Genomic DNA, 23,162 nt, shown 5'->3' on the forward strand with positions numbered 1-23,162 from the left:
GCCACCCGTTCGCAGCCTTCCCTCTTTCAAATTTAGGCTTAAAACTTCCTTATCCTCATGATTCCATCCCCTTTCTCTGCTCGAGATGTAAACAATGATCATTTGTAGCTGATTGCCGGTTGCACGCTAATGCATGGCGCTGTCTCCTTGGGTTCTTCGAAGTGTTCCCCAGTCGTGGACACTGAAAATTCTCTGGCACGTGAATGTTCTCTGTAAGATCCTGTCAGCCAGGAGTTAAAAATGCATCTCAGTCATCAAAGTGCTGGGCAACACTGCCAAGCCACTTAACCTTTCTGTGCCTCTGCTCCCAGAGCCATAAAGTGGAAGGAGTTTAATAGCATCACCTCACCGTGTAATCGGAGTGTTTTCAAGGAATAACTAATGCTACACCTTGTAAAACACATAGGAAAAACTATGAAGCATGATGTGAAACCTTGATCTTAACTTTTCCTTCAGGGCTGCGGGAAGGACGCAGGGAGGGGCGGGAGAAGAAGAATGAAGTGGGGCTGTCGGGCAGGCCGGAGGGACTCAGCATTTCTGTGTTTGACTCCAAACAACCAAATCCCTTCTTACATTTGCACAACAGAAATCAATAGGTAACATCTCCGGCATGAAAGACAGCAGAAAAGGACGCAGAATCGCTTCATCTGGCAATTCCATCCTTCCTAACTCAAGCCGGGTTCCCTGAGATCTCAGGATTCAAGGTGACTCTGCCCCTCATTATTTGTCAGTCTGTCTTCTTAATTCCTGGCCACCATCACCAGTCTCCTGCCACGCATGCCACTAATCCTTCCACGACGAGGTGTACTTACTAAATGCACACAAGTTAGGAATGCAGGAGATAAAAAATTGTAAGAAGTGGTACCTGTATAGAGGGATAAACAACAAGGTCCTACTGGGTAGCACAGGGAACTATAATATTCAATATCCTGTGATAAACCAGAATGAAAAAGAATGAAAAGAAATATATATATATGTATAACTGAGTCACTTTGCTGTACAGCAGAAGTTAGCACAACATTATAAATCAACTATACTTCAATTTTTTTTTTTTTAAAGAAAAAGGAAGAACGCTACCAGGCAGGGAACAATTCAGACATTAGATGAAACTCTGTGTAAGCCAAGGCTGACTTTTATGGCACAGACTGTCAATCTGTAGACTTTTGGAGAAGATGTGGAGAGAGCTGTCAGGACAGCCTTTGCAAGTAACTGAGAATTGAACCCAGACCTCTAGATGGAAAAAATTGGGATGGGGGTAGGTGGGGGAGGGAATGAAGAGGCTGTTACAGGGAGGACAGAATGGACACAGGCGCAGAGAAGACAAGGGGCTGGCGTAAGTGGGGACACTGATGATGGGGGGAAAAAGGTGACGCTCGGTGGGCTGGACCCAAGATTACAGGAAACGTGAAAGCAATGCTGGCTGCCTTGTTTTACGTAAAATGTTTAGTCAGAGTGGTCAAAGGCAAGTGCCACCTCCTTTTCGGTAGACTCAAAATTTATGGACATAGCGACAGCTATTTACAACTCAAAATACTTTTTCTTCTAACTTCTTAACACAGTTTGGTGTTTCGGAAGGCTGAAAGTAACCAAAGTCGAACTTTTAGACCGGCGGGATTTTATTCCCATCCCTGCAGGATCTACTTCCATAGCACCGTCATTTCAGGCAAATCATTGCGTCTGGAAGTACTGCTGAAAGGGCACAAAGATGTAAAATAGCAAGAGTGGAGGATGGGAGAACCCCCAAATTCTGCAGTTTTACGGGGTGAGCTTCACGTTTAGGCAGAACAGGCAAATGACTCTTCATGGTGTGATGTCTGGGATTTTGGAAAATGCCCCAAGTGTCGAAGAAGAAAATGTTCCCCCCACCCTCTGGCTGCCTGAAATTCCACCCGCAGCACTTAATCCCTTTAGTTTAAGGCCTTGATCCCTGTTAAAAGGTCTATATCCAGGGAAGCGGTAAGAATTTAAGCTGCCCCCTCAAGCTACTGCCCCATTCTTTGCTTCCTTTCACTGTAAACTTCTTAATTAAGTGGTCTGCTCCCCAGAGCCCCTATTTCCTCACCACCCACTTTCTCCTTAATCTCATAAAATCTAGCCTCTATCCCCATCTCTCGACGGAAACCATTCTCCCCAAGGTCACCAAAGATCTACTGGTCACCAACATTTTCGCATCAGTTTTAACCCGTGAGTGCCCTCTCTCTTGAAACTCTCCATCCTCAGCATCCAAGACACAATGTGCTGTGGTCCTAGTGTTCTGTCCCTGTAACCTTCGATAGTTCCTCGTCCTGCGCTCAAATTCCCCATAACAGCTGATATTTGTAAATTGCTTTACTGGTCACGAAACAGGTTCATCTCTATTATTTCTGAGTTTCAAAGCTTTATGAGGGGACGACGTTATCAGCCTATTGAGGAGGAGAAAATTAAAGTGCAGCGAGTTGCTAATAAGTGGAGCTAAGTTAACCCAGGCTTCCTGACTCCAAGTCCATGCGCGATACGTGGACACATTCTATCGGCCAGTTTTCAACCCCCTCCTCTTCCTCTATATCCCCCTTACAACAAACCCATCGCCTTTACGGCTTCAACCTGCTCACTCAATTCTACGTGAATTAAGCTGTGTTCCAGGATCTTAGAAATCTGGGCATAGAATGTGGTCAACACAGCACTAACTGCAACCCAGCAGTTCAGGAAGGCAGGATGGGGAAGAGTTGAGTTCTGGGTTAGAACCCTGGTTGTCTACTTAGTGGTCTTATAATATTGGGCAAGTTACTCCATCCTTGTTATCCTTACTTTCCTTATTGTAAACTGGGAATAATAAGAGTAATTCTCAATGACTAGTTTTGTGAGGGTGAAAGGAGATAATCTGGGGAAAACATTGAACATGGGGTCGGAGGCATAGAGGGAGCTCAGATGTAAAGACTGTTATTAGCTCTAATAAAGAGACCCGAGCAGGTGCTCTTGGAGAGCTTTTGTTCACATCCCTTTTTTTCCTATCCACATGAATGCCCTTTTGGACCGCCATCTTTCTGTCCATGGGACCAACATAATCATTCCCTTCGTCACCTGGATTTGAAATCTTGCTCCTACTCTTTTCCTTATGCAATCAGCTACCAGGCTCAGCTGAATCTTCCTTCCCTCTGTCCTTCCCACCTGGATCCCCGATGAACCATCCCCATAGTCTCCCAGTGCTTGACGGCTCCTTATTCCAATCCAACCTACCTATGTTTATGAGTGATTTTTCCAAAATACAGCTTTTATCATTTTTTTTTTTCCTGGACTGAAAATCACCCAGTGGCTGGCCATCACCTCTAGGAGAAAGAACAAACTATTGCATTTGGGATTCAAAGTCATCCTGACCCCCACCTACTTCTTCCCCTCTATTCTGCTCCCTTTGTACACAACCCTTATTTTCTGTTCAAAGCTCTTGTTCCAGCCAGAAGTTCATCTCACAACCCCAGGCATTTGACTTGTATTTCTGCCTCTCCCACTGCTATGTCCTCCTCCTCTTCCAGGGAGTCTTCCGGGTTGCCCTCTGTTTGCTTCTCTGTCTGAATCAACTCAGCCCTTGCTCAGCCTCCACACCCTTTCTCTCCAAATGCATCTGCCCCACCATCATCTCAACTGTATTTCAGCAACTACAGTAACGACAGCCACCATTTATTGGTCACCTGCTGTATACTTTACCCACATTGTATGCCATCAGATACCCCTACCCTGCAAAGTGGGTACTGTTACCCACCATATTTCACAGATGAGGAAGCAAAGGCGTCGCTTGTTAAGAAAGTTGACCAAAACTGCAAGGTTTCTAAGTGATAGAGGTAAGAGTTAAACCAACTCTGAAAATACACGTCATTTATAACACCATGGCTGCCCCGGCACTTACTCCCATTGTAAAATTAGCATCTGCTACGTTGAATAAATATTTTAAAAATATTTCATGGAGAATCTTCCTTTCTTAAATTCAACTGTAAGCTTCTACAGGCCATCTTCCCACAACTTGACCCTGCAGGCATCCCTGGCTGTGGGCAACGATGTCTAGAAGTTCCACAATCAAAAGAACTGGTATGGTATACGTGATTGTAAGTGTACATTCCTGTTGGCTTAAAGGAGCATCAGGGCTCATCAGCCAAGCTATCGTACTTATCCAAAGAGAGAGGGAAGGTACTGATTTTGATGTAAGGGGCAGCCTATGAGTACATGCCTACCGTAGTATTTAATGGTGCTCTGGGAGGTGTATTAGATATTAGAGCAGCTGGGTGCACCTCAGAGATTTGGGATCATAGTGTATCACCTTTTCTGACATTCTGGAAAGGATCCACGTACCTCCTTTAGTATTTCTACCTCTAGAATCAATATTTTGGACCACAAGGGTTTTCTGAGGTTTTTATCTTTGTTTTTGTTTTTGCCACAATGCATCTCCCCTGTTAGTAAGGGCATCGCCGTGTTTTCATATCGGGATACCCAATACGTGTTTGTATATTACAGGCAGCTCTAATTCCACTTCTATTAAACCCTTGATACATAATTATAGGGGGAAGGTGAATGTAGGTCTTTAAAAATATTATCACAGATGGCTCTTCTTTTTCTCTTGTCATTCTTACGCTCATACAAATTTTGGAAACAGCCCAGTCATTTAAACTTATGTTCTTGGGATGGGAATTTTTGGAGAGCTTTTCCAATAGGTAGGAAAAAAGAACATTCTTAAAAAGGCTAGTGATAAACACGAAAAGACATTGTCTTGAAAAAGACACATTCCTAGGCCAATCTTTGAGAAATGAGAACATCTACGTACAAATAGGGAGCTTTCTCCTTGATCTTTAAATTCTCTCAGGCTTCACACCTCTTGTGGCCGCTCTGGGTCCCTCTGGCTCTTTTCAATAAGAATCACCTATTGTTGTCTCTTTCTGGTTATCTTTTCCTCTCTGATTCCTCAGAAGCTTTTATCTGCTGCGCCTTTTAGACTCAACTTTTCTCTTTCATGCAAGTTGGCAGAGCCTCAAGACTGAAGATTATGGTCTTTTTCTGCATTGCTATGTGAATCTTCATAATTATATTCTCAATCAGAAAGGAGTAATTTTCTTTACACCTAAGCCCTGAAGCTCCCCTCTAAAATTTACAACTTGCTTCTGACTCAACTTGCTTTAAGTTACTAACTTACTAAACTCTAAGCCTACAAGAACACAATTACCTTTAAAGCATATTTAGCTCAAATATATATACAGGTACTAAAAAAAGAATTTGAAGTGTTTGTCCTCACAGTTTTATTTCATTCTATCAGTCAAAAGAATGAAAGTGAACTCCATGTATTTTCAACATCCCCGAATTACAAGTCTACCAAGAGAGTTTCTTGGATCAAAATTAAATTTCGAACTCAAAAAACGCAAACAGTGGTTTAAAAAGTAGTCATTGGGACCTACTCTGTCCTAGGCACCAGGAGGAATAGAAATGTGAATAAGATACAGCCCTTATTTTCAATAAGCTTATAGTCTACTAGGAGAGGGCAAAGTATACCCAAATCATGGAGCTACAAAGCAGAATTTTAAGGGAATAAATAAGAGAAAAGACTGCTGGGGACTCAGTAAAGAAAGCAGTACTTAGTCTGTACTTTAAACCACAAAGATGATGCCGATGAACAGAAATGAAGGATGGGCATTCTGGCTGCAGCAGGAGTGCGAGTGAAGATGATCAAGACCGAAAAAGCCCAGCCACGGTCTAAAAAAGTTAAAACATTATATTTTGCTAAAGCAAGACCAGAATGAAGTCCGGGAGGGAATGATAAGTCTAACAACCTAGCTTGGAGGCATTTAAAGGGGGGCTTGAATGATGTAAAGTAGTTTGAACTTTCTTCTTTGCCAATAAGAAGCCACTGAAATTTTCACAAATAATTTGAGATCAATCCCTTGGCAATAAAACAAATTCCATATCACCTTTGGTATAGAATCTTGTCAGACTATGAATATTTCCTTCCTCTTGGGGAAGTATGAGGCCTTTTTATTTTTTAATTTAATTTAATTTTAGTATTTTATTTATTTATTTTTGGCTTCATCAGGTCTTAGTTGCAGCACGCAGGATCTTTGTTGAGACAGGCAGGATATTTCGTTGCGATGCGCGGGCTTTTCTCTAGACGTGGGGTGTGGGCTCCAGAGCACGTGGGCTCAGTAGTTGTGGCGCAAGGGCTTAGTTGCCCCAGGGCATGTGGGATCTTAGTTCCCCGGCCAGGGATCTAACCCGCGTCCCCTGCATTGGTAGGTGGATTCTTTACCCCTGGACCACCAGGGAAGTCCCTGGGAGGGCTTTTTAAAGCTTACAAACAAAGAAAGCAAGCATGAAGGGAAAGAGATGAATAGAACAGTGATGGTCCCTTATATGTGGAATCTAAAATACGACACAAAAGGACTTATCTATGAAACAGGAACAGAATCATGGACCTAGAGGACAGACTGGTGGTTGCCAAGGGGGAGGGGGTTGGGGGAGGGGATGGAGTGAGAGGTTGGGGTCAGCAGACGGAAGCTTTTATATATAGGATGGATACACAGCAAGGTCCTACTGTAGAGCACAGGGAACTATATTCAATATCCTATGTTAAACCATAATGGAAAAAGAACATTTTAAAAAAAGAATGTATGTGTATGTATAACTGAATCATTTTGCTGTGCAGCAGTAATTAACACAACATTGTAAATCAAGTATACTTCAATAAAAAAAAGTAATGAATAAAGAAACAGAACAGTGATGGGGGAGAGAATGGAGCCAGGCGTCCCTGGTGGATACGGAGGTTCTGTCTCACGGTGCAGGATGCCAGCCGCCGCTAGCGTTGGCACGATGGATACTTAGAGCCCGATTTTGGATTGGGTGTTAGGTGACATATTCCAGAGATTTTTTGTTCTCTAAATGGCTTTGCCATCCATGGGGGGAATATGTGGCCTCTCCTAGAAATCTGAGCGTCGTCTTTACAGGCATTTTGTCGGCGTAACAGCAGACGGTTACTGTACAAACAGTCGTTCACCACAGGCTGCGGGCAAAGCTAATCCTGAGTGTGTTGCAACCACTGGAACGAGGAAATCTGAGCTGCTGCTAATAGGGTTCCAGCAGCTGAGTCCTCTTTTGGCCCAGCTTCCCATCCATGATCACAGGGCTCGATTCTTGCTTGTGCCCTGTTGTTTGGTTTCTGTTAAAGGATTTTTCACTGGGTGAAAGACAAATCATGGACTGACATTTTCTTCCTTTTGAAGGTGCGGTGTCAGAGCTGGATAGGGATCTTAAAGAAAGATCTGAATGTTCAGCCATCATTCCTAGGTGGACCCTGCGGTCCAGAAGAGGGAAGGCTGCTGGGGCAAAGTTATGCAGTGGTTTCTGACCGTCTCCCCTTGGACGAATACCCCTCCTCTCGGCTTCTCGTGTTCAGTAGATCTCGAAGCACCAGTTCTTTCAGTCTTTAATTCACATCCCTCCTTCTTACAGCCTCACTCACAGACATTTTAACCTTATAAAAGATTTCAATTGGTTCTTATCCTTCTCCGTAATATCTCCCAAACAAAGCCCTTCATGGATTGCTTGACAAAATGAGTATCGGAGGAAAGAAAAGAGCTGGTAGACCTGAGGGATGGGAATAGTTGGAACTTTTGGGGGATTGTGGGCACATGGCAGCACAGCCCACTTAGCCCAACGGATGTCAAGGACCAACTGCAGAATGTCTATCATTTCAAGGCCATAAGGAAAATACTGGACATCTGATTTCAACACACATTCATCCACTGACTAAACAAAATATGAAGGCTCCCAACATGAGGTGCTGGGCTGGCTGCAGAGATAGGTTGTCCTTTCTTTCGTCTAAGAAGGTCAGATTTTTATGCTATAGAACCTGGGCCATAGACCCGAATCCGTGTTGCAAGCTACCTCTAACCAAGACTCATCTGGAGCAGAATTTTACAGATACAGGAATGAGGGTTCAGATGCTGGGTGGTCAAAGAGAATGATAACCATCCCACGCAGATGGGAGAACTTATTTTCATGAAAACGCCAAGGCTGGCGTTGGATATGGACAGTGGCAGAGACCCCAGCACCCAGGAGATACATGAGAATCCTGCAGGTCAGAGGAGAGCAAGAGGAAACCTTCTGAGAACCACTCGTGTCCTCCCCGCCAAATTCACAGAAAAGAGAGGGACCTGGAGCACCCAGATTGCACGTCATGATCAGGTGAGACGATCATGACAGGACTAGCCCCTTGTAATGAGAAAAATGCACCATGTGAAACATGTTGGAAGCTGTGGAGCAGACCCAGGGACACGCTTTTATGCGGAATTGTAGCTCACGTAATGGATCTTGGCATGAAGATAACGCAACTGATCCTCATTACTTTGTGTGTTGGTGTGTGTGTGTTTGGTGGTGCAGCAGAGCTGGATGCAGGGCCTTAAAAATTAGGGATAATTCTCCTCTCCGGGATTAAATCTCTTTTTTCAAAATTCTTTTCATCGTTAAAAGATGGGGAAATTCAGAATTCTAAGAGAAAACTTAGACTAGTCTCTCCCTGGTCAAAAGGTTCCCTTTATTACTTATTAAAATTCCCTTTGTCAAATCCAGTGGAATGCTACTCAACATTCAGTTCAGATATTAACTCTGTATGTTTAACAGGAGGAATAGACTGGGCTTTGGCATTCTCAGTGATGGAGCTGGGGACACAAATTTCTCCTGCGACCACACAGCTGATCTTTTGTGGGGGCAACTGGGCAACTGTTCTGATAGTTGGGAGATGTTCTGACTCATTTGATTTTCTTCCTTGGGGCAGAAATTATGGTTATAAACAATTATATCTCTTAACTTATTTGGGAGCAGGGAAGGGCAGCTTGCTCCGTAAACATTATCATGATATCATGCAAGCACAATTTCTAAACAAAGACTTTAAACAGGTAAATTACAGGTCTGACCTATTCTCCTCCTTGGTGCGACTATGAAGCCCATTTTCTGTAAAGGGGACTTGCAGTTTGCCTAGATTGCTTAATAACGATATAAAAATTCATGTTCCACTTGTTTTCCAGAAGAAAGATAATTACATGGTGATGTTAAAGAGTCTGGATCTCCAAAAGGGCATTTTTTTTTGGCTTGTCTTCTTTGTTTGGATATGAGAGTAGTGGGGAATAGGGCAGACATTCAAATATCAAATGTGTGATTTCTAGCCCTCCTGTAACTCTTTCATTTTTGGAAATACGATCAACAGACTAGCAATCCTGAAGCTCTCTCAATACCAAATGCAAATGCTAGAGGAAATATTTATTAGAAACCTTTTAAATTCAAAGATGAAATTGTAAGAAAGCAAGGATATTCTTCTCAAGGCAGGAAAAATGTGGGCACATGGAGCCAGGACACTAAGAAGGTCCTAGAGTCACCAGCATCTCTGGGGCATCTATTGATTGGAGAAGCCCAGGGCTTCAGCATTAACGGCTGTGTGTACATTGGGACAGAAGGCAGAGCCTTTGGCCTTTGCATGATGAGCATCAGATCAGAGAACCCAACATACATCACAGGCACATGATGGTGTATACCCTCAAGAAGAGGATGAATGGTATCATCTCAGGTAAATACCACTCAGTTTGGTAATAAATTTCCTGGAACCCCCTCGTCCCCCACCTTCATAGCCCCCTGGATAAGTCTCTCTTCCTTGTTAAGGCCATCTACCCCCCCCCATTCTAGACAAATACAAAAGAGACCACCCAAATCGAAAACAATACATATTTCCCTTCTTTCCCTTTTGTCCAAGATTATGTAAATTTCCCACCTTTTTTTCATATATACATTTTCTAATATTTCACAAGGAACACAGATTTCTTTTTAAGAGAGAAAGAGTTCAGTTCTGTCACAAGAATCACTTTGTTTTTCTTCTTCCATGAGCCTCTCCCCCTCTGGACATGACAAAGGATGGTTTATGCTTGTTAAAATATAAAACTTGGCACCATTGAAGTTTCAAAAGGACAGAATTTCATTTGTCCTTTGTAGTTCCTCTTTTCTATCCCTTTTGGTACCATTTCATTAACTCCATGCTTTTTCCAAAAGTCACAGAGTATTATTCTTTGTTTTTGAAAAAACAAAACAAAACAAAGTGAAACCCAAAGCTAACAGCCCTTTGACAAAGAACAATAGGAAATGAATAGCCAAGGCTCCCAGAGATGATTATTATTATGAATCTTTGTAAGAAAATGTCATTGGGACTCAGCCATGGACTTGAATTCCTCTTCCCAATTTTATTGGCACTTATTGGGTCTGACAGTTTGATGAGAGAATTGCAGATTATTTAGAAGCTCTTCCGTCTCTGATAGGATCCAGTTTGATAAAAAGCGTTTATTGAGTGTTAGTTACAACCTCAGTTACTGTGAGGAGGAAGGAGAATAATTAATTCGCTGCTTTTCCTCCAGGACGGGAGGAAAAGGGGAAATTCATGAAAGACATTTATCTTTTTATTCATTTTAACCAAGATTTAGTCCTCATTTATTTCTTACACAGCCAAAGAAAGAGAGGCACCAATGATTGCTAGACAGAATTATTTAAACAGAGTTTCTCAGGCAGATGTGGGAAAACTGGGTGAAGATAATTGGGAAATTCTTCCTTGAGGATTAAACTGTGCCAGATCGTAAAGGAAGAAAGTGAAACTGTAGGTTAAAAGGGTCATCTCTATGGCTATGACATCAAAACCAAAAGTCAGAAGATGTACATTTATTTCCTTTCTTAAATGTCTCAATTTTTAAAAAAAACATTTTAATTCCCAGCTTAAAAAATAAAAGTACCTGTGGAAAAGTGCATGTGATCCATTGTCATTGCTTGTGTTTGAATTCCAGCTCCATCCCTTCCAAGCTATGTGGCTTTGGACATGTTAGTTAATCTTTCCAAGCACTTTTCAAAAAGGAGCCATGAAAGAGTATGTTTTATTCTAGGAGAGACAAGAAATTGAATGGATTAACGTAGATTTCCTTGGGTGGAGATGCGTCTGATGAAGCAGGTGGGGTTTAGGCCTTAAATGGTGCTTTTTGACCATGGGAAGCAGCAGAGGGATTCTAGGTTAGGGAATCACTTGATCACATACATGATTTCGGAAAGATCATTTCTGCAAAACTGAGGAGAACTGACCAAAAGAGAGGTGATGCTAGAGAATGCTGTAGTTGGGAAGGTCTCATAGCAATTCAGCCAGAGGATGAGAGGATGATGGGAAATTCGGTACTTTCTCAATTGAATTCCATCCTCACTACCTTTCCCATCAAAGTCAATAAACAACGGGGTTGGGGAATGAGGGCTTATGTCGGGGGGTGAGAGGAACATTCAGACACATTATTGAAACGGTCCGATGATACTGGATTCGTTGTGCAAAAACACCCTTCTCTAGCTGGGATTCAAATTCATATTAAATTGGACAACAATCTAGATAATTTAGAGACCAGTCCTAGGCAAACGCATGCTAGCTGCTTTCATGCATTTCTTTTTCTTCCCCTGAAACACTTAGCAAACAAGCATTCATTGTGAATACGTTTCCAACTCTGATCAGTAATCAGTGAGAAGTTCTGAATCTTTCACTGCCAAGGGAATGTCAATGCATTATTAACAAACCAGAGCCAGAGCTTCAAGTCTGGGAGACAGTGGCGGGGGGGATGGTTGTTAGGGGTTAGGGAGGAGGAAGGAAGGAGTTTGCAATTAAAAAAGAGAGAGAGAAAGAGTCCCAGAAGGAGAACTGAGTGTAAGACCAACTTCAGAAGTCAACAGAGCACTTTCTGTGGCTCTCCATCCCACTGTAGTTTTCACACACAGAGAACAATATTCAGTAGTCGTTTTGATCAGTTGCTGAGGCTTCAAAATGTGCCTTTGAAACAAGAGGCAGCATCTGGAGAAAATAACTTCCAGCCCACCCAAAGACCCCCCAGGCTGAAGGAACTCGGTTCTGGAGTCGGATGTCCTAACCTGCCACGTCACTGCCTTACTTGCTTCTCCGGGGTGAGCCTCCGTGAAGCATCTGACCTCGGATTCCCCAGAACACTGAGCCTATTTCAGCAGACTTGGTTGCACAGAGGAGAATTTGGTTTGTGTGTTTCTGCATCGGGCTTTCTGGATTTAATTAAGGGAAAATGAGGTGTCAGGTACAAATTAAATTACTCTTTAGCACAACTCCAGTCTCCCTGTGTCCTCTCTTCCCCCCCACCTCACACTCACCTCCCGAATAACGCAGGGCTCCTTAGGGATCCCTTATGTAAATGAGGTAGGCAGCCCCAGGGCACTGAGGGAGAGCCATGGAGTCAATAGTAGCCCATGTTCTTGGTCCATGATTTCTATGATGACATTACCACGCAGGGTCCTTGGTCTTCCTTAATCAATAGCAATTGATAAGAGGCCAGACAAGAAATTCAGACGAGGCTTTATTGGGGCCCCTGCTACAGCAGGAGGGAGTGAAAACAAGTAACAAGTTCCCTTGCTCACTTCCCGAGGGGGGGGTCCTTATATGGGGTGAGGGTAGGGATGGTCCAGGGGTCGGGCCGAGAGGTGGCTGAGGTGGTCTGCCCACCCCTTAGGTGGTGTTGTGTGCAGGGGGCATGCGTAGGACCCTGCTTTTGCTCCCGGCACCCTGTTTTTGCTCCCGGCACCCTGTTTTTGCTCCCAGTTCTTCAGAAGTGGCAGTTGAGTTTTTGGTCTTTTTGTGTCTTGTCCATAATTTGCCCCAACTGTGCATGCATGCAGTTATTTTTAGGCCCTCATAGTCTCTTTGTATTTTGTTGCTCAAGGAGACGTTTGCCCAGGTGCAAGCTCTGCAGTAAAGAGTCCCAGGTCCCAGGTCCCAGCCTGTCCCAATGAGACCGTGTTCTCATGATCAAAGATAAAGGCCCAAACTCCAACCATCGCATCTGAGCTCTAGGTATCAAGATGGAAGAAGAGAAAATCAACTATACTTCAATTAAAAAAATAAATAATTTTTTTAAAAAGTAGGCTAAGTCAAAAAAAAAAAAGAAATAAAAGAAAAAGAAAAATCTGCCGTACAAAGAAAGAAAAGACTATTAAAGCATAATTTAATAGGGGGAAAAGAAGATGGAAGAATAGACAAAAAAGAAAACGGGCAAAGGTCACATGCCAGCAATTGCTTAGAGACATTTCTTGGAAGTTGTTTCACTCACACATCATCGACCAGAATTTAAACATGTTATACAGAAATGTAAGGAAAAGTGGGAAGTGAAAGCCCAGCCAGAATCTGAGGTTTTCTTAGTAAGGAAGAAAGAGAGAATAGAAACTGAGTTCTCTGCCATGGTTGAGCCTTTTGGCTGATCAACCAAAGTTATTTATTTGACCAAAATAATTGTGGAAACAGATATGACGCACAACACATTCACATCCGTCCCCAAGGGAGTAAAAGCGAAGTTTCAACTATGTGCTGCCTCCTAGCGAAGTGCAGAGTCTATAGCCCTCTACATCCATCTCCAGGTGCTGCTTCTGATAGTCTGGCAGTTAGGGGGAAAAGAAAAGGCAAGAAGAGCTAGACTTACCAGATATTAAGACCTATTATAATTCCAGCGCAAGGACAGACGAACAGTTCTATAGGTCCAAAGAGAGCATATAAAATAGACCTAAACATTTATGAGACTTTGTTATATGATTGAGGAGACGTTATAATTACATGGGGGGAAAGGTGGACTAATCAATAAATGTTTTGTAGATATATATCCCTGCCTCAAAAGTAAACCCAAGTTGTATGAAAACTCTAAAGGTGAAAATGTAAAACAATTTGACGAGAGAATGACATTGGTGGGGGGGGGGGGGTGAGGTGCTCAGAAAGGGTTTCTTGGGCTTCCCTGGTGGTGCAGTGGTTGAGAATCTGCCTGCCAATGCAGGGGACACGGGTTCGAGCCCTGGTCTGGGAAGATCCCACATGCCGCGGAGCAACTGGGCCCGTGAGCCACAGCTACTGAGCCTGCGCGTCTAGAGCCTGTGCTCCGCAACAAGAGAGGCCGCGATAATGAGAGGCCCGCGCACCGCAATGAAGAGTGGCCCCCGCTTGCCACAACTAGAGAAAGCCCTAGCACAGAAACGAAGACCCAACACAGCCAAAAATAAAAATAATAAAATAAATAAATTAAAAAAAAAAAAAAAGAAAGGGTTTCTTCTTTTTATTATTAAAATTCATTGTTCAAGACTTGTGATTGCCAAGGGGGTGGGTGGGGGAGGGACAGAGTGGGAGGTTGGGATTAGCAGTTGCAAACTATTATCTATAGAATGGATAAACAACAAGGTCCTACTGTGTAGCCCAGGGAACTATAGTCAATATCCTGTGATAAACCATAATGGAAAACAATAGGAAAGAGAATATGTGTATATATATATATATATATATATATATATATATATATATATATATATATATATATATATATATATATATTATATATATATATATGCATAATTGAATCGCTTTGCTGTACAGCAGAAATTAACACAACACTGTAAATCAACTATATTTCAATAACATAAAATTTTTAAATTTCATTGTTCATTTATTGCAAGAATTATTATTCTTTGTGGCAAGTTGAGATATTTAAAAAATATTAACTATGGGTATTTTGAAGCATACACAAAATTAGACAGAATTGTATCATGAACTCCACTTACCATCACCTAATTTCAGTCTTTTAAAAACTTTGTTCTAGTTTTGTGTCCTCTATTCCTCCCTCCCCGCTTATTTTTTTTCCTTTTTGCTGGAGAATTTAAAACTAATTCTCAGACAATATATCATTTCACCTATGATGTGTTCAATGTGTTCCTAACAGAAAAGGGCTTTTTAAAAATAATTAACTGTAGTACCACTTAGCACACCCAACAAAACTAATAACAATTCCTTAATGTCATCTAAAGCTCCATGTATGTTGATTTTTCCCAAGTGTCTTTTTACAGTTTGTTCAGATCAGAATATAAAAAAAGCTCTAAATAATTACTGGGTATGTTTCTTAAGTCCCTTTTAATTTGTAACAGTTGCCTTTTCACACACCCTCTTTCTTTTTTTCCCCCTGCATGTTATTTGTTTTGAAGATGAAAACTAGGTCATTTGTCTTGCAGAATATTGCATCTTCTGGATTTGGCTGACTGCTTCCTGTCTCCCCCTTAGGTCTTGTGAACAGGTGGTTTGAGCTGGAATTTTGATGAGCTTCAGTTTTGGTTTTTGTCTGTTTTGTGTGTGTGTGCGTGTGTGTTTTGCAGAGGGCGAGAGCAGTTCACAGGCTGTGCAGCGTGCTACACAACGCACCTTGGTCAACGCCCGTTAGACATTTTGTGATGTTAAAATCGATTGTCCACTTTAATCCATCCATTAAGTTTTCACCGAATTTTGCCTAAAGATCGTCATGGCCATTGATGATAATCTCCTTAGACCCATTATTTTTCAGGTTCTGCAAAGTGACTATTTTCTAGTTCTATCATCCTTCTGCATTTATTAGCTTAATTCTTCTGTAAAGAAGAATTTCTTTATTGTCTATGTAGTTACTTTGAAGTTGGTTCTCACTGGAGAGGTAGAATGCGTGCATTGGTGCCTTATCAACCTCCAGAAGTGATCAATGAAATTTACTTGTTTGTATTATTAGGGACTCATGGATTTTTATGTATTTAACTGCTTTTTATTTTCTATAATCATTATTCATCTTGGTCCTCAAACTGTCCCCACTTTGACCAGAGAGCCCCTTCAAGTTGGTTCCTGTGTCCATTTCCCACTCTCCTTACACTTCGATAATTTCCTTGCTTTCAGGTCCAAGATGTTCCAAGATCATCTTTTACATTTTCAGCCCTGGATATGGAATCAGCAGTTTCTCAAGGGGGATATTTCCTGTTATTGAAAAATGATACTTGGAGAGAAGAATGAGTGTGCTAGGAAAGAAGGGATTTCTTAAACAGGAAATAAAAACTGACACAGGAAACTGTTGATACATTTGATTTTGTCAAATTTCATTATTTAAAATTTTTTCTTTTCTTTTTAAATAAAATAAATAAATTAACTTTAAGTTTAACAACTTTCTGTGCTTCAGAAGATGCCAAAAGCAAAGGTAAAAATCAAGTCTCAGATTGGGAAAAGAATCTTTAACAAAGGAATAGTATTCAGGATGGACAAAGAACTCCTATAAATAAAAAGGGAGAAGGTAAACTCTCTATAAGAAAAAAGTCAAAGGACATTAACAAGGAATTAACAAAGATAAGGAGAACAAATTATCAGTAAACCTGTGAAAAAGTACTTTTCCTCACTGGTGATCAGGTAAATAAGTATTAAAACATCAATGATTTCATGCCCATCAGATTGGCAAAAATAATTTTAAGACTGACAAGGTCAAGTGTTTGGTAACATGTAAGGGGAAAATAAATCCAGGAATACAATTTTTAAAATTCTAGAACAAATTCTTTGCAGTAGATCAGAAAACCAAGCAATCCAAACTTGGCTGAAAGTTCAAGGGCTCTGAGAATAATGTCGAAAAGAAACCGAATTCCCCCAAAAAATTAAAATAAAGAAGCTGGGTAAGATGCAGACATAGAGAATGGACTTGAGGACACAGGGAGGGGGAAGGGTAAGCTGGGACAAAGTGAGAGAGTGGCATGGACATATATACACTACCAAATGTAAAATAGATAGCTAGTGGGAAGTAGCTGCATAGCACAGGGAGATCAGCTGGGTGCTTTGTGACCACCTAGAGGGATGGGATAGGGAGGGTGGGAGGCAGATGCAAGAGGGAGGGGATATGGGGATATATGTATATGTATAGCTGATTCACTTTGCTATACAGCAGAAACTAACACCACATTGTAAAGCAACTATACTCCAATAAAGATGTGAAAAAAAAGAAAAGAAGAAGCTGGGTGATTTCACTTAAAAGGTGAAAAGATTATATTAGTAACTGTGAAAACATGCAATCACAGTCAGTTTCTTCGCTCAGTTTCTATATTCTTTAGGTGACACCTTGAATGACACTAGACTACCGTTTACTTCTTCATGAATTAAACCCACTACTTGATTCCACAGCAAATGATATTTAGACAGTCTTAATATGTTAAATGTGAATTACGGGTACTCAATTTTTAAAACCCATTTATAGGTAAAATAGTGATGACTTTTCAGTTACAGCATGAAATATGGATGCTTTAAACCATGACAATATAAAAGCAGTGACTAGGTGGTTGGAGGGTGGAAGTAAAGACAGGAGAGATGGCCAGCTGTAACATGGCGAAAGATTTATTTTACGTAATGATAAGAGGTCAAGAGATTGTGATTTGTTGTAAAGCTCAGATGATAATGAAGAGATGAATGAAAAACTAAAAATTTGTGGCTGGTAAGAATCAGAAGAGTAGGCAGCTGTTGCAAGGGGACTAAAATTTCATTTTCATAATAGGGAATTTGTAGGCACTTTCTAAAAACAATCAATCAAGAGAGAGAGGTTAAGACATTAGTTAGAGTTCAACAGAAATGGCAAAATTTGGTGATCTCTGGGCTTTGGCACTACAGGGGGAAAGGAGATTACTCATTTTCACTGTATACTCTCCAGTCCTAATTGAGTTTGTATAATCATGTCTGACTTGGGGGTAAGAAAATCTAGGTATATTTACTAAAAGAACTCAGAAGAAAAAGCATCAGAAACCTTTGTTCCTCAAAGGGCAGAGGAGGGCAAGAAGGTAGAGAATGTCAATGAAACTATGGGTAGAGGGGAGAGAGGGTTGTGACCTCATGTCAGTCAGTTAACCTCTATGTGCCATTTCTTCATCTCTACAATGAGATAATAATAGCAAATTTACAGCATTATTGCAAAGATGAATAAATATACAAGGAGGCTGATTATGCCTAGCACATAGCAGATCGTCAGTAAATATTGGTTCTTTCAGTGAAGAATTATGGCCCACGATTCCTATCGTTCTGTCTTTTGTATTTACTCATTCTCCTGCAGTTTGATTCTGTTCTCCCCAGCCCTGGACACTCACTAAGCAGGTAGCTTGAATGGAAGGTGGAGGGTTAATGACGTGTGTCCCACGCTAACGTGTGCTGACTTTTCTCTGATCCTAACTCCTTGTGGTGTATCCACCTCTCCTATTCTGCTGGACTCCGGGATCCAGTTCTCCTCTCTTGCCCTGCTCGCCAAATAAAACCTGCTGTTTCTACCCACAGAAAATTTCAGTTGTCCAGCACAAACAAGGACACATCATTTTCTTGATGCCTTTGTACTATCTTAACATTACAGCATTTCATATTAAATTTTATATTTTATGACACCCTTTCTTGATCATCTACTTCTGCCTTATTCACACGTGGGATTGCTTTTGTTGGTCCTCAGCTGGTCCCTTACCTCTTCTATCTGCCACGTTGGACTTTATAGTCCCTTTTTTTGCTCTTTGCCTATCTGAGAACCCCCCACCTGGCAGGTACCAGGAGAACCGAGCTCTTAGAGTGGCTGAATTAAAGACACCTAAGAAAGGCACGATGTGCACTTGAGGTGCTAGCTAGCTTTGCATTCCATTCCCCATATCAGAGTAGAGCGAGACCTATCTGGGTGATTTCACACACCGTCTTTTTTCTCTTTTGTATCCTCAAGGGCAACTGAAGACTGGCTCTACCAGCCTGTAAATCAGCAGCAGCTATAAAACACCTCTGTCCTCAGCAACGACATTCCCCCTTGTGGGATACTTTACAACCATGGAACATGCCCAAAATATTAATGACACAAATTCATTACTCTAAATGCACATTCTGATGGACACATCGCAGAAGACGTGTGTGTGGACCAGGGTCTCTTTCCAGCTAACTTGGGGGAACAGACAGAGGAACAGATACGCCTCCACCATTAGATCTTTAATGAATGAGTTTGGTGAAGGCACCTCCCAGCATCCCAGCATCCCAAGAGGGCTTGAGTTACAGGGAGATTTGAAATCACAGAGACAGACTGGACCTCCCAGGTCAAGCCACTTGAATCACTTCACAAAAGAACACTGGCCAATTCATGCAAACCCTGTGCTGCTTCCATGTTTTATAAGTTTTCTGCTTCAACTGCTAAAACGTTTTAATTTTAACAATAATAGAGGATTTTAAAATTAAGGAATGGGCCATTCACAATCTCATTTTTGCATGCTTCTCTTCCCAGTTCTTGTTGAGTTATGGAAATCAGCTCACGTCGTAATAATAGTGTCACAGATTGCACTTTGTTCTCCAGATGTTTACAATGGCTTAAGATCCCTAGGGCTGTTATTTTCAACTGTGACTGTAAATACTCAGAGGAGACTAGCCATGCATTTCTTGGAGTGTGAGCCGCCAGCAGAGGAAAGAGCAGCCACTCCAAAATGCAACCCATACCCCCTGCTGCTGACGTGCTCTCTAATGTTGACTTAATGTAGAACACTGCAATCTATAAATATCCTTCTCCAACACCTTGGGACTCAATGTGTTGACCTTGATGCCTGGACGATAAGAAAATTCTCGCCCTGCTCCTCACCTCAGGTCTCAGCTGGAACCAGTCGGTTGGTCCTGCTTGTATGGGTGTAGGGATATGATAACTCGCTGGGGGAGACAGCTGGTGTGCAAGGATGCAGAATAAAGCAGTTGGTTTTGCCAAGAGTCAATGTCACTAGAAGCGAACCAGACTGTCAGATTGCACCGTAAGATGCAAATGAGCGAAAAATGAGCATAGTTTTTTCATTAAAAGAAACAAGCTCTTGAAACCAGGCTGTGTATGTAGGTCTTTGGCATGTGCAAACCACAAGGTCATCCATCCTGGACACTCTGAGTTGATCTAGCCTTTTATTAAAATGATTACTTTTTAGAACCCTCCTATCCACACACAGGAATTATGAATCCCGCATGACTAGGGCTGAAAGATACCTGTTACCTATTGATTTGCCTAAGAGCAGGGATGAAAAATAAAAGTTATTCTCTCTCGGGCTACATGTCCAGTATGAGTTGGCTGGGGACCCTACTCTATGTCATCACCCACAGTGGGCCCCCGGTCGATGGAGAGACATCAGGGGGACATCAGTGGTGGCCACAGGGGCAGAGGAGCGGGCACCGTGCTCCAGTGTGCACTGGCTCCTCACACTTCCCAATGGAGGTATCCCGCATCACATCCCCTGGTACATCACTGCTTAAACTGAGTGCCATGGCCATACCTGAGGTTGAGGGTCTGGACGAAACAGAGAATCTACATTTTCAATAGACTTAGTGACTTCCACAGGGACTCTCCACCTTCAAGACCACCTAAGAAAGAAGTCTCGTGGAAGTATGGGAAGTGTTGTTTATATAGCTTGGAGAAAATGGAGGGGTGATACTCCTAACTTCTCAGATTGACTTATCCCATCGCCTCCATGCCATTGCTTTGTTATCAGCCCTGCCCCGGCCAAAGGGGTATTTGATATGACTGACCTCATCTTCTGGTTGCTGGGTCCTCCTCGGTCACAGCCTACGAAGTGGGGAGCATTCCTGGCAGCAGATCTGCCTGCCACGCCAGCACCCACAGACCTGTCCCACCGTCCACTCTGTGCAGATCCTTGAGCCAAAATCAGAGAATAAACAAAAGGAGACAAAGGGTTACCTTTCGCTCACCAGTCCCAGAGCTTACCAAGGGATCCCTTTATCCTTTTAAAAGAGTTAAAACTTAGAAAACTGCGTACCTCCTAATCAGTTAATTAACTCGTTGATTCTTGTGGCTAGAGCTAGGTGTAGGCTTTAATCTCCGCTTAAAGAGGCTCTGAAACTATTGGGGAATTAAGTCCTGGGCGCGTGCAGGGAGATGACGGCTCTGCATTTGCTTCATAGGTTTATGAGGATTTAAGACTCACAGTTCAACTCTCATCCCAACTGGTTTTGCCTGACTTCCACTCCACTCTTCTTGCCCACCCCTCCTCAAACATACAGCCTTCCCTGGTTGACTTTTTTAATAAAAAGGTATTTTCACGTGGACCCTGGATGGACTGCACTTGAATTAATTGGCTACGTCAGGCTATAGAGGTCAAGTCCAGCATCCAGGACGCTTGCCGTCTGTAATCAGCAGGAACACAAATGCCAATTCTTTCCCCCACTTGTTTTGGCCTTACTGATGACAGTTTTGCATGGAAGAGGGACCTTGTGTAAATCTCACAGCATGCCTGCATAGTCTATGAACTCAGTCATGTTGACCAATGGAAGAATAACTGATCAAAGCAGTTCAACAATGTTACGTTGATCAATTGACTCATCTGAACGGTAACTCCAAGCTCAAGATCCAACTGGTTGGCTGTACAGACACAGTTTTGCTCTTCACAGCTAAAGTGAAGTGGAAGGTGAGGATAATAATATGAGTCATTTGTTCCCAATTATTCAGAAAACAGATTCCACTCCCTGCTTGGCCTTAGCTGAGGAGATGGTGTCAAACGTCTTCCAGGAAGACCCAAAGAATTCCACCAATGTCACTGGCTTGTGACCCCGGGAGATATTATTCAACTCTGAGCGGAGTCATGCAAAACCTGGGCTGACGGAATGAACAGAATGTGTGTGATTAGTTTAAGAGAATGATTTCTTGCACAGAATATCATTATCCACAATTTTCAGACCTTTGCAAATAGCACTTATGGTCATTGTGAGCCCATTAAAATGCTTTTTAGGCATGAGGCTGAGCTAAAAAGTAGTCATTGCTGCAAATCCCAGTGACGAGCTGAAGGCATTACTACGCAAATTACAGGCTTTGGCAAACTATTTGCTCAGAATCCTTCTAACACTGGTGGTGGAACAGAACTTCAGGAGCTTTCGCTTAATTATGATTAAAGCAAATTCCTTCGTGAAATGAGGTTGTGATGGTGGAGAATGTGTTGTTTTTGTTTGAACAAGGAAAAAGAGCTCGAAAGCTTTATTGATTCAGTAAATAAAGGAAAGTAAATACAGAAGTCAGTGATACGACACTTCTAGTTAGAGAGCCGAAAGGATTCATTATGCTGCTGACTTATCTTTTCAAGTTCTCTCTTTAAGGATTACTGAGGAAGGAAGGGAAAGACCAAAAATTCCTCTTATTTAATGAATTAGGCAAAAGGTGACTATAAATTGAATTTTTATTAAGAGCAATTAATTTCATCCTGCTAAAAAGTCAATTGAGTCCAAATGTGTGAAATCATTTATAAGCACATATTCTCAAACAATTGGGGGAAAATGTTACTTTTGGCATCATTTTAGACTTGGACATATTGAATTGTGCTATTAGTCACCATTCTAGAAGTCCAGCGACCGCTTGAGAACACTGACTTAGAAATGGAAAAAATAAAACACAGCATACCATGAATGGAAAGCGCTCAGCCCCAGGCAGGACAGCACATGGGGTTTGGGATTTGAAAATCTCTGGTGTGTTTCCTAACTAGTTCTCACTAACTTGTCCAAGGACATGGCAGTGACTTCCCACATTTGAAGTGTAAAGACCACATTAGCCTCTGGTCACGCTCATTTTGTGGAAAGCATAATAAATGCTTCTGATTCATCAAACGAGAAAGTAAGAATGAGATACACATTTTCCCCACATTTCCCATAGTCACACAACCAAGGTGGCATCTGAGCCACAAAGAAGCACAAGTGAGTGTCCATCGCCATTTGGTTTAAACTCAGTCTTTCCCCTTGGCACTGTTTTGGTGCCACCTGGCCCAGCCCAGATCGTCTGTGATGGCTCCCGGTGCAGAAGAAGGTCGAACAGGGTGAGTGGGGTCTTCCTGAGATCAGGTCTTATCCAGGACGTAGGGATTCCTGGTCCCGGCACATCTGGTCCACCATGGAGCCTCAGGACCATCGTCCTGAGCAAAGCTCACCTCATGTCCACTTTCCATTTCCTGGTCATGCCTCATGTGATGGGGTCCACAGAAGAAAAGGTGGTGCTCGCCTTGGTTGAGTCTTCATCTGGGCTTCAAAACCAGTCTACACCTTGGCGGATGGTCTCTGTGGCTCCAGACTCCTCATACTCCATACTCAAACATCTTTACTTCTGATTTATTGGGATGCTCATGCATTCCCATCAGCTGGATATGTGGTTGGCGCCATCCTTCCATAATGTCTCTTCGTTGTTCCAAGTGCCCGAGATCTTGTGGAAGAAGAAAGCCATCTTCTCTTGGACCCTCTCTCCATCACATTAGCTACTCTCAAGGGCCAGAGGCTCTCCCAATTCTTTTGAAAATCAACCCTCCTTTTAGCC

General features: G+C 42.2%; 1 long non-coding RNA gene across 4 annotated transcripts in view; it reads right to left on the bottom strand.

Moving 5' to 3' along the window:
- The window catches only part of LOC309650293, a 230,710-nt gene that overhangs the window by 72,461 nt on the left and 135,087 nt on the right, over window positions 1–23,162 (bottom strand). For all 4 annotated transcript variants that reach the window (XR_014257503.1, XR_014257504.1, XR_014257505.1 and 1 more), the window contains exons 4-5: window positions 20,384–20,507; window positions 10,773–10,915 (exon numbers count right to left, since the gene is read on the bottom strand). This is a non-coding gene — a long non-coding RNA (uncharacterized lncRNA). The remainder of the gene's footprint in view (window positions 1–10,772; window positions 10,916–20,383; window positions 20,508–23,162) is intronic.

This window comes from Balaenoptera physalus (genome assembly GCF_965194825.1).
Source record: "Balaenoptera physalus genome assembly, chromosome: 20".
Classification (NCBI taxonomy): Eukaryota; Metazoa; Chordata; class Mammalia; order Artiodactyla; family Balaenopteridae; genus Balaenoptera; species Balaenoptera physalus.